The sequence below is a fragment of the Tenrec ecaudatus genome, chromosome 18 (assembly GCF_050624435.1).
Source record: "Tenrec ecaudatus isolate mTenEca1 chromosome 18, mTenEca1.hap1, whole genome shotgun sequence".
Lineage (NCBI taxonomy): Eukaryota > Metazoa > Chordata > Mammalia > Afrosoricida > Tenrecidae > Tenrec > Tenrec ecaudatus.
The window spans coordinates 73,321,391-73,330,625 of NC_134547.1; the positions used below are offsets into that span (position 1 = coordinate 73,321,391).

Consider the following 9,235-nt stretch of genomic DNA (forward strand, 5'->3'; position numbering starts at 1 on the left):
AATAATAAGTCGTGGCTCTATTGTGTGATCATTGTGGTTTGGTGCTGACTTCCAGAAAACTGTTGCCCACTCTTCACAACTACATTCTGGGCTGAAAGAAAAAGGTCCATAGAGATGATGGCCAAGACAGAACTACTGCAGGCACCTGTGATGAATACCTGCTGGAAAAGGAAGTTGGACTTTATTTACAATGATATCAGCAGTCACAGAGGCCGAGTATCAGAGACAAAAGGGTGCAATGTCACCACAAGAAATCCTTTCGCATTGCCCAGTTAATTTTATAGTCAGTCATCAGAAAAACAAACAAACTTGTTCTTAACAAGCAGAATTTTTAAGCCCATTCCATCAAAGAGGCTGGTATCTCTTTCTGGGTCTATTCATGTGCAGATCGGAGCAGGAGACTGGAACCAGGTTTTTCCCAGCATGCATTTTCACGCAATGCCGTATGTTCATCTGCTGTCCAATTTCTTTAGGATAAATGGAGTGACTTGCAGCAGGGCCACAAAGTAAGGTTCCGAATGGAGGAGATCACATCCTCATACACCTTCCGTTTCATTTCCTCAGGGCCCAGTGCTGGCCCGTGGCCCTTGATCTGAAACATCGTGGCCGGGCATCAGCGACTCCTGCTTGGGGGCGGTCTAAGTGCTTCTTGGATTGTCGCCTTGCACCTGGATTCTCCCCCTCCCCCACTTGATCATTTCTATACAGATTGTGCGCAACATTTGTTAGATTCCCCAGAGTGTCAGCGTTCTTTTTTTGGGGGGGTTCCGTTTCCAGAGCCCTAGTTTCCCCCACCCCCTTGCTTCCCCATCTCTGCTCCCAAGTCACTGCTGACCTTTTGGTCTCAACACCCTTGAGAGAACCTTGACTTTGTGGGGGCTCTGTTACTTCGTTCAGAGGGGGCCGGGGTTGTTTTGGTTCAAGCTTTAAAGAGCACCTCAGGCTGTGGATAAAGGGTTTTGTGGACCAGCTTGGAAGCTGGAACTTTCTTCTGTTGGCAGTATGGAAACGGGCAAGGCCTGAGCCCGAGTCTGTGTGAACGTGCTCCCCACTCTGGGTCACGCACCAGAAGCTGACACCCAGCGGGCACTTTGCATCGAGGGCTTCTCCATCATGCAGTGTCTCTGGCCAGACCGTAGAGCGCCTCTTGAGCCGCATTTCCTGTGCCTCTCACCAAAGACCAGGCGCTCCTCACTGTATCTCCAGTTCATGTCACGTACCCATTCGTTGTCTGTGAGGTTGGCTATTCCCTAAATCTTATTTCTCATCCACAAATCAGTACCCGTGGTGCTCTCACGGTCCTTTGCGGTGACCTAATTAGAGTCCCCAGTGTGTATGTTCTCAGCTGAGGTCAACAAGATGACGACAAGATGTCATCATCTTGTTTCAGCTCATCCTGTAAGCAGGGGCTTTTAGCGATCTGTTCCAGGTCACATTTGCTTCCCTCTCCCCTTTGTTAGTGCATTTTGTTGGTACGTAATTTTATGGTCTAGAGTGCCCCTCGCCCCCACTCATGGGGCTAGTGTGCAGTGTGGTGTGCCTGTCAGATACCAGTGTGGGGTCACCTCCATCTGGGCTTGAGTGATAGTGCTATTGCCCGTGATTCCATGTGAATAAACCAACAATTCCGTGAGTGTTTAGCAGGCAGGAGACTGTTGGGGTCTGCAGGGAGTGCTTGGATGCCTGGGTCTGACAAACTTCTTCAAGTGTCCCATCTGTCAAAGAGCTGAAGTTGAACCAGAACAAACCATCGAGAGCAACATCCCGTGAGACGCTGCCCCCACATCGAACTGTGCAGAAGCTCCGCATGGGCTGAGACCAGCAGTGCCCTGGGAAGAGTATGCTCTGTTTTCCCAAGGGTATTTGATCCTGAAAACATCTAGTCCCACCAATCCATTAATTCCCCCACAGAACCCACTATGAGAAGGTTAAACTAGAACAATCACTAAGGGCCCCTCTGGATAGAAAATTCGATGACTCGATGACTTGGAAGTCAAACCAGAAAAGCAATAACTCATTTCTACTGAGTCGATTCTAAACTGACTCAGAGCGACCCTAAAGGACAGGACAGAATTGCCCCTGTAGGTTTCCAAGACCAACTGATGGCAGGAATAGAAAGCCTCATCTTTCTCCCACGGAGCAGCCAGTCATTTCAAACAGCTGGCTTAGAGCCCTACTCTTGGTCTACCATGCTGCCAGAGATAAAAACAAACAGACTCATATTATTAGATCTGTTGTATAATTAACTAAATTGTATTTTATATAATTCATACGTGTGTTTATATCATTTGTGTTTTTAGCAGTCACAGTGCCTTTCTGTTTGGGGGAAGCCAGATCAGTTCAAGGAGGTCCAACTGCCATTGTGGGTCAGTCAGCATTGACCTGCATTACCCACTGGGCACTTGACAGGGAGAAACAGCCTGTCACTCAGGGTTCCTTCCTCAGTCCACGCTCCGAGTCATAAGGATGCAGAGTCAAAGGCCTCGCCTTCTCACGTTCCTGGATTTCTTTCCAAGTTGCCCACCAGAATGTTGTACAGCGTGAGACCCCCCTTACAGAAGACCAGCAGAGCCCATGTCCCCATCATGCCCCCACACTCCAGGCTCGCTGCCTTGGGGTGCCTGGAGTCAATTCTGACCCAGAGCAACCCTGCAGGGCAGGCTGGAGCTGCCTGTGGTTTCCCAGACTGTAACTCTACAGGAGTAGAAGGTCTCATCCCCAGCAGAGCGGCTGGTGGTTTCAGACCCACGGCACCGTCACGGCCCATCCATCCATGCCTGCACTGCCTGTTATCATTTTGTACATCTCTAAGTGACTGTTTGTTTTTATTTTTTTCCTTTTTTACATCAAAGGTTGGTAATAGTTTTATTGAGTTATCTGAGTTTCCATTACATTGTGCCTGGAGCAGTGTTACCACTTGCCCATGTCTGCCAGCTGAAGGCTCTGCCCATGGCCGGGCCAGACTTTTCCAAGGAAGTAAAGGGCAAACCTCGCTCAACTTCCGCCTGACAGTGAAACGTTGGCAGAGAGACGATTCAGTGCCAGGGGAGCTTTCCAGGGGGAAAAGCTGGATGGAGAAGAGAGGCTGGAGTTTGGAGTGAGGACAACCAGCCAGTCCCCTTTCCTACCTCAGTGACGGTGTTAAGCTCTACTGTCTATAGAAACAAACCAGGGACCCTCACCTATGTGCAAGAAAGAACTTTACATCAAGACATCAGCCCAATCCAACTCAAGCCCATGGGTCTGATGCTAGGGCACCCTCTTCAGACTCTGCTGATACAGACAGGTGAAGCTGGAGTCAGGGAGATCACAGTTTGGTGGGTGCAGAGTTGTAAGGACACAGGCTCGGTGAGAACATGGAGGGCACCGACAGCTCGTGGGTGACTCTCAGGGCCAGCAGCCCATGTCAGGCAGCCCCTGGAGGCAGACAGTGCCCAGCAAGCAGGCAGGGTCAAGGGCCAGAGAGAGGGGTTCTCACTGGCTCGATTAAAAAAAAGGACTCACCTGCAAGGAACTATCATCAGGCTGTGACCTGATTGATAGGTTGGACTCCACCCCTACTCTCTCACACAGGCTCAACCATCACATCTAACCATCAGTGACCTTGGGAACTAGCTTGTTCCATTGTTCAACTTCTATTGTGAATTGGGGGTAGGTTTGCAGACAAATCTAAAGTCTTCTCCTCCACAATTCATGTAATTGTTTCATCTCCACAGTCCCTTCCATGTAATAGCATTCTATGCCCAGCCCCACCCCTGCCATTGCTCGGGGGTTTCTGTTTCCATCCTCCCCCATCCTTTTGTCAGGGCCGCCCTTTTGGATCTCAAATGGTGGACTGCTCTCAGGTGCTTTGTATTTTCCTAGTGCGATTGTCCCTCTTGTAGACCTGTGTACTGGTTGTGTGGTTGAAAATTGAGCCATGGGGGTGAATCTGTTTCCAGACTTGAAGGGTGACTACGGGGTATAGTCTTGGGGGTTCGCCCAGTTTCTCTCCACCCACTAAGCCTGGTTTCTGTTTGGTGCTCTTGAGTCTTGCTCCACCTTTTCCTCCCACTCCAACCAGGACCTTCTAATGTGACTCCTTTCTGAGCAGTTGGTTGTGGTGTGTGGGCACCATCTGGTTCTTCGGGTCTCGGGTTGCTCGGGGATAGATTATTAATGGGCACGACAGATCTTACTGGTGGGATGGAAGTGTTCTAAAGCTGGATTCTAGGGATGGCTGTAAGCAACACTGAAGCACAGGCACTATCCCTCAATAGAGTTGTTGGAACAAGGTGGGCACATTAGGCATTGACCCAAGCCTCTAGGCCTGTACAGTAGCACGGACCCTAGGGTACACGAGGGGCTTTAGTTCATGATTCTATAGTGGTCACTGTTGTCCTGCTGGCACTGATTGTGTCAGCATTGGACGACTAACCACAAGGGTGCAGTTCGAGCCCCGCAGCGTCTCCACAGAAAGGTGAGGTTGTCTGCTCTGCTAAAGACAGCCGCAGAATAGACTCGATGGCGTGGGTTTGGTTTGTTTCTTGGAATACGAGTCGATTGTTGTAACAAACATGTCATACAAATGCAGGACTTGAGGTACACACACACACACGTGTGTGTGTACCCACATTTGGGCACTATCTGTTCTGTTCAATTTCTCCGTAAACCTAAAAATGCTCTAAAATAGAGTGTATTCTAAAAGTTGTCCAGATCCTGAAAAGCACAGCCTGAGGGTGTGTCTGATAGGAGAGGTAGGGACAGGGTCAGGATGGTTAAGTGCCATGTGGGCTCCTGAGCAGACCAGGAAAAGGAGGAATTTGTAGATATTGCATCAGTGCTACTATTGGGGGATCTGGGTAATGGATAAGGAGCCCTGGTGGTGCCATAGATTAAGCATCGGACCACTAACTGAGAGGTCGAGTTCAAATCCATCCACGGCTCTGCAGGAACAGTGTTCTACAGTGTGGGAAGCCCATGGGTAGTTCTGCTCTGCCCTCCAGGGTCGCCGTTTGGGTCAAGTGTCAGCTTTGGGGCCAGCACTGCCCGGAAGGACCACTGCTGTGAGCTAGACAAAGCCACCTGCACCCACCCTCACAGGTGACAAATGGGAGACAGGTAAACAGGGAAGCATTGTCAGGAGTGTGCTAGGAGGGCAGGAGGTGGGTGGGCCGGAGACTGAGCAGAGGCCTGAGAGACATGGCCGGCCTACAGCTTTGTGGGAAGGACATGACCAGCAGGGGGTTGTAAGGAGCAGTCAAGAGACCCAGTAGCTGAGGAGGTGGGGTGCTGAGAGGGAGGGAGGCAGGGGGCTGGCCCCTTAGGGGATATACTGCGAAGTTACGGGGTAGAAGTGGTCGGAAGGGGGCAGAGGCGGTGGTGGCCTGATGTACTAGATGCTGCTGAGGTTCACTTTGAAACGGGGAGCTCTGCTACGTGAATGCCACACCAGCCTCTGCCCAGCTGCCCCCTTGGCACAGACGCCATGAGGCACAGATGGAAAAATACCTTCAGCTATAGTGAGATGGCAAGGGCCACAAAGCCTGGTGGTTGAGGCCCGGGCCGCAGCCTTCTGACCCCAGGGTGCCAATGTTTGCCCTGGTGTGACTTACACGTGGACTCGGGTTTGGTTTAGTTGTTTGAGTTTTTATTTGGTTTGTAAAAAAAAGCCCACGACTCCCTTAGCTGAGAACACTGTGTCAGTTCAGAAAACCCAGGACAAGGTAAACAAGAGGGACAAGGCACCCGCCCGGCTGCTCACAGTGGGCTGTGTCTGCTGGGGGTGTGGCTCCGCTCCAAGGTCAGCTCCAAGGAACTGTGATGAGGTGCTTGGTTTATAGACACGCAGGTGGAGGCGCAAGGAGGTACAAGTGGCTCGGCCAGTGGGGACTGCAGTCACCTGGGGTCCTTTGAACCCAGTACCCTGACTGCTCAGACAGTCATGCCTGCATGCAGGAGAGAGACGCTGCCACCCAGCTTTCTGGGGCACCGGGTACTAACCCACTGGTGTTGCAGTGGTTAGCAGTCAGGTGCCAGCTGAAAGACCAGCAGTTCAAACCCACCATCCTCTTTAGGAGTCAAGACCTGGTGACATGTCTGCTTTAGCAAAGATGAAACCACCCACCACCAGTTCGGGTTCTGCTCTCAGCCACCTTGCAGCGCAGGGCAGGGCAAAACAGCCGCTGTGGGTTTCTGAGTCGGCAACTCTTTACAGGAGACTGGTGGCTTTGAGCTGTTCACCCAGCACGTACCCACTTTGTCACCAGGGATCCTCCTAGGACACAATGGAGAAGTTCTATTCCATCACCTAGGAAGCCACTCGATGGCAAAGGGATGGTTGTTCATCATCCAGCCACATTGGGAGGCAGTGTTAGCTGTCACGGCCTGGAGGGCTGCCCCTGCCTCTCTGGTGGGGGCCCAGGGTGCTGTTCTACACCCCTAGTCCCCAGGGCTTCCTCCACCAGAGGCTGGGCTCAAGGAGCCCTGTTTGGGGGCAGAAGTCTTTCTGGGGTGTGCTGGAGGGCTCTCAGCTTAATGCTACCCCAGGCCCTACTCCGCTGATGTGGAACCCCCATTTCTGCGGGCTGTGGCTGAGTGTCTGGGTTCTGATGAAATCCAAGGGAGGCAGGGCTGTGCCCTTTGAAACACAGGGCTCCAGAGAATCTGAGGGACCTCCCAAGTATCTCTGCCTGGAATTCCAGAATCTTCGTGCTTCCTGGCTGGTCCCAGGGGTGGCCCCGCAGGTCCCTAGAGGGCATGACTATCCTCTTGGAGGGGCACCTCCCTCATGAGGGAAGAAGAGAGCCTGCAAGCAGGGGCAGGGACCAAGGAGTGGCGCTAAAGTTCAGACCAGCATAGTGCTGCCCTGGGGTGGGCATAGGGGACAGCCTTGGTGGCGTGCTGGGGGAGTGGAGATGCAGAGGAAGGACCCAGGCTTGCATCTAAGAGCGAGAGAGCACATGGCAGCCAGGGCCCTGCATTCTCGGTGCGGCCACTCGTGCTGTTACCATTGGACCCTGGGAGGCCCTGAGAGGCTAATGGCGGCTCCAGTCACAGTGGTGAGCATGACACCCACCAGGAGCAGCAGGGGTACCTCCTCCAGGTGTCCCTCTCCCTGCACACCCTATGACCTGCAACAGAGCTTCTCACCCAAGCGCCCCTTCCCAGCCTCAGGTTCTGGGGTGGAGATGGGCTTCAAGAATGTCATTGCCAGCAAGTCCTGAGTGATGAAGATACTGCCACTCACGGGGAGGGGCACACACCAAGGGCAGACTGGTCCCACAGCTCAGGTCTCAGGAGAGCACTCCTGGGGCCCACCCACCATGTGTGGGAAATGGCAGGCAGGAGGGTCAGGCCACTTCACCGTGGCTGCATGCTGAACACTCCTCTCTGAGGCCCTTGGGGTTGGAGCCGCCCTGTTTTAAGGTGCTTCAAATGAAAACCTTGGACAAGGTGTTTTGTCTCCTGGGAGCCTACCCCGAACCCTGTGCTTCTTGGGGTGATGCCCAGATGGGCAGGATCAGGGCACTTCCCCGAGCTGCAGCACTGGGGACTGGGGGTCCTGGAGGTCTCCCATGTTGGGCCACCTAGTCAGCATGGATGGTGGGTCTCATCCAGACACAAGAGGAAGGTCACTACAGACCCCTTGGCCTCTCGTTCCTTACTGCCAGCATGCTCACCTCGAGACCCACGCAGGAGAGAATATCTTCTCCGGATCGAGAGCGCCCTGATGGTGCAGTGGGTTATGTGTGGGGCTGCTAGCTGCGAGGTCAGCAGTTCAAACCCACCAGCTGATCCACGGGAGAGTTCTTCAAGGACCCACAGGGCAGGTCTCTTGTCCTACAAGGAATGGACTCAATGGCTGGGAGTGTGAACGTGGGAGTGTTATGTGCTCGGCCTGCTATGACGGCACACTGACGGGGTGCATACTGAGCCCCAGCCTGCCTCGGAGCCTTTGCCTGGGCTGCTGCCCCAACACTCCAGGTCCCTCCATGGCTGCTGCCCTTGGCTCCTATAGCACCTGCCACACTGTTTATTAGGAGTGGTGGTGGGTGGGGAGGCTGTGTGTGTCCTGCCGGCACGCAGTAGCTGTGCTGTGTGTGTATCATGAGTGGATGGGTGAGCCTGTGGGGAACAGGCCTGGCCTGTTGGTTGGGCAAGCTGTGGCATTTGCGGTCTCAGGGCGCCCTCTGGTGGCACCTCACAGATGCCAAGCTGAGGGGCCAACCTTTTTTTGAGGAACTGGTCCCAGCCCTGCCTGCTGCCACCAAGGCCACCATCAGTGAGGCGCCCTGCAGGGTCAGGTGAGCTGAGGGTGGTCCTGCCACTTAAAAGCCACTTGTGTCCTAAGAAGGAGGTGACTGTTCCTGCAGGGGGACGCTGACTAGCACTGGTTCACATGATGGCCCGGCTCTTGTTGGCACTGAGTGGAGACATGGAGGCTCACCCTGTTGAGCGGGGGCACCCTGCAGCAGTGCAGCTCAGGAGGGCCGCCTTCAGCTCTCCAAGGTGAGTGCCCTTCCTTACCTTGCAGCTAGAACCAGCTTACAAGCTGATGTTGCTTTGCAGGTCTGCCCCCGCCTCCACCCCCACACAGGTGACTGCTGACTCTTGTCAGCCCCACCCCTGCCCTACTGGCCAGTCCCAGCTGCCTGCAGACTTCAGGAAGGTCATAAATGACTGTAGCAGGGGGGGTCTTGTGGCTCTGTAGGCCCCTTAAACAGACGTGGTTGGGAGAGGTTCCTGAGGACCACCTCACGGGTTGCTGGAAAGGGTTAGCACCACACAGCAGCTGGCAGTGGTGGTGGGGTGATGACAGTGGGGATGGCATCCCAAGGCGTTACTTTACTTGCCAGAATGGACCTCAGGTGACTCTGCACACCTGAGCATCTTCCCTTTCTCGAGCAGAGTAAGCAGGAGGCACATGAGTTGGTGGAAGACGCCAAGATGTGGGGGCAGGTGCTGGATGGTAGTGATTCTGTGCACACGTTGCCTGACTTCCCTGTGGGCTGGGGAAGGAGCCATGGTCAGGGCCGTGCATTGGCATTGCCCTGCTGACTGCACTCAGTGGTTCAGGGGCATAGCTGCTCCACAGCTTTGTGTGTGTGTTGGGGTGTGTGTGTGCAGTGAACTGGTAGAATGACATCACGCTGTTCGGGACAAACCTGAGGAACTGATGCCCAATGGGTTCAGCTTGCTGGCTCAGGAAACCCGGTAAGGGCAGCACAGGCCACTGGAGACACACTTGTCTGCG

General features: G+C 53.8%; 1 pseudogene; it reads right to left on the bottom strand.

Moving 5' to 3' along the window:
* Positions 1–449: 449 nt before the first annotated feature.
* LOC142431798 (mitochondrial import receptor subunit TOM5 homolog) lies at positions 450–601 on the bottom strand (annotated as a pseudogene).
* Between the last annotated feature and the right edge of the window lie 8,634 nt (positions 602–9,235).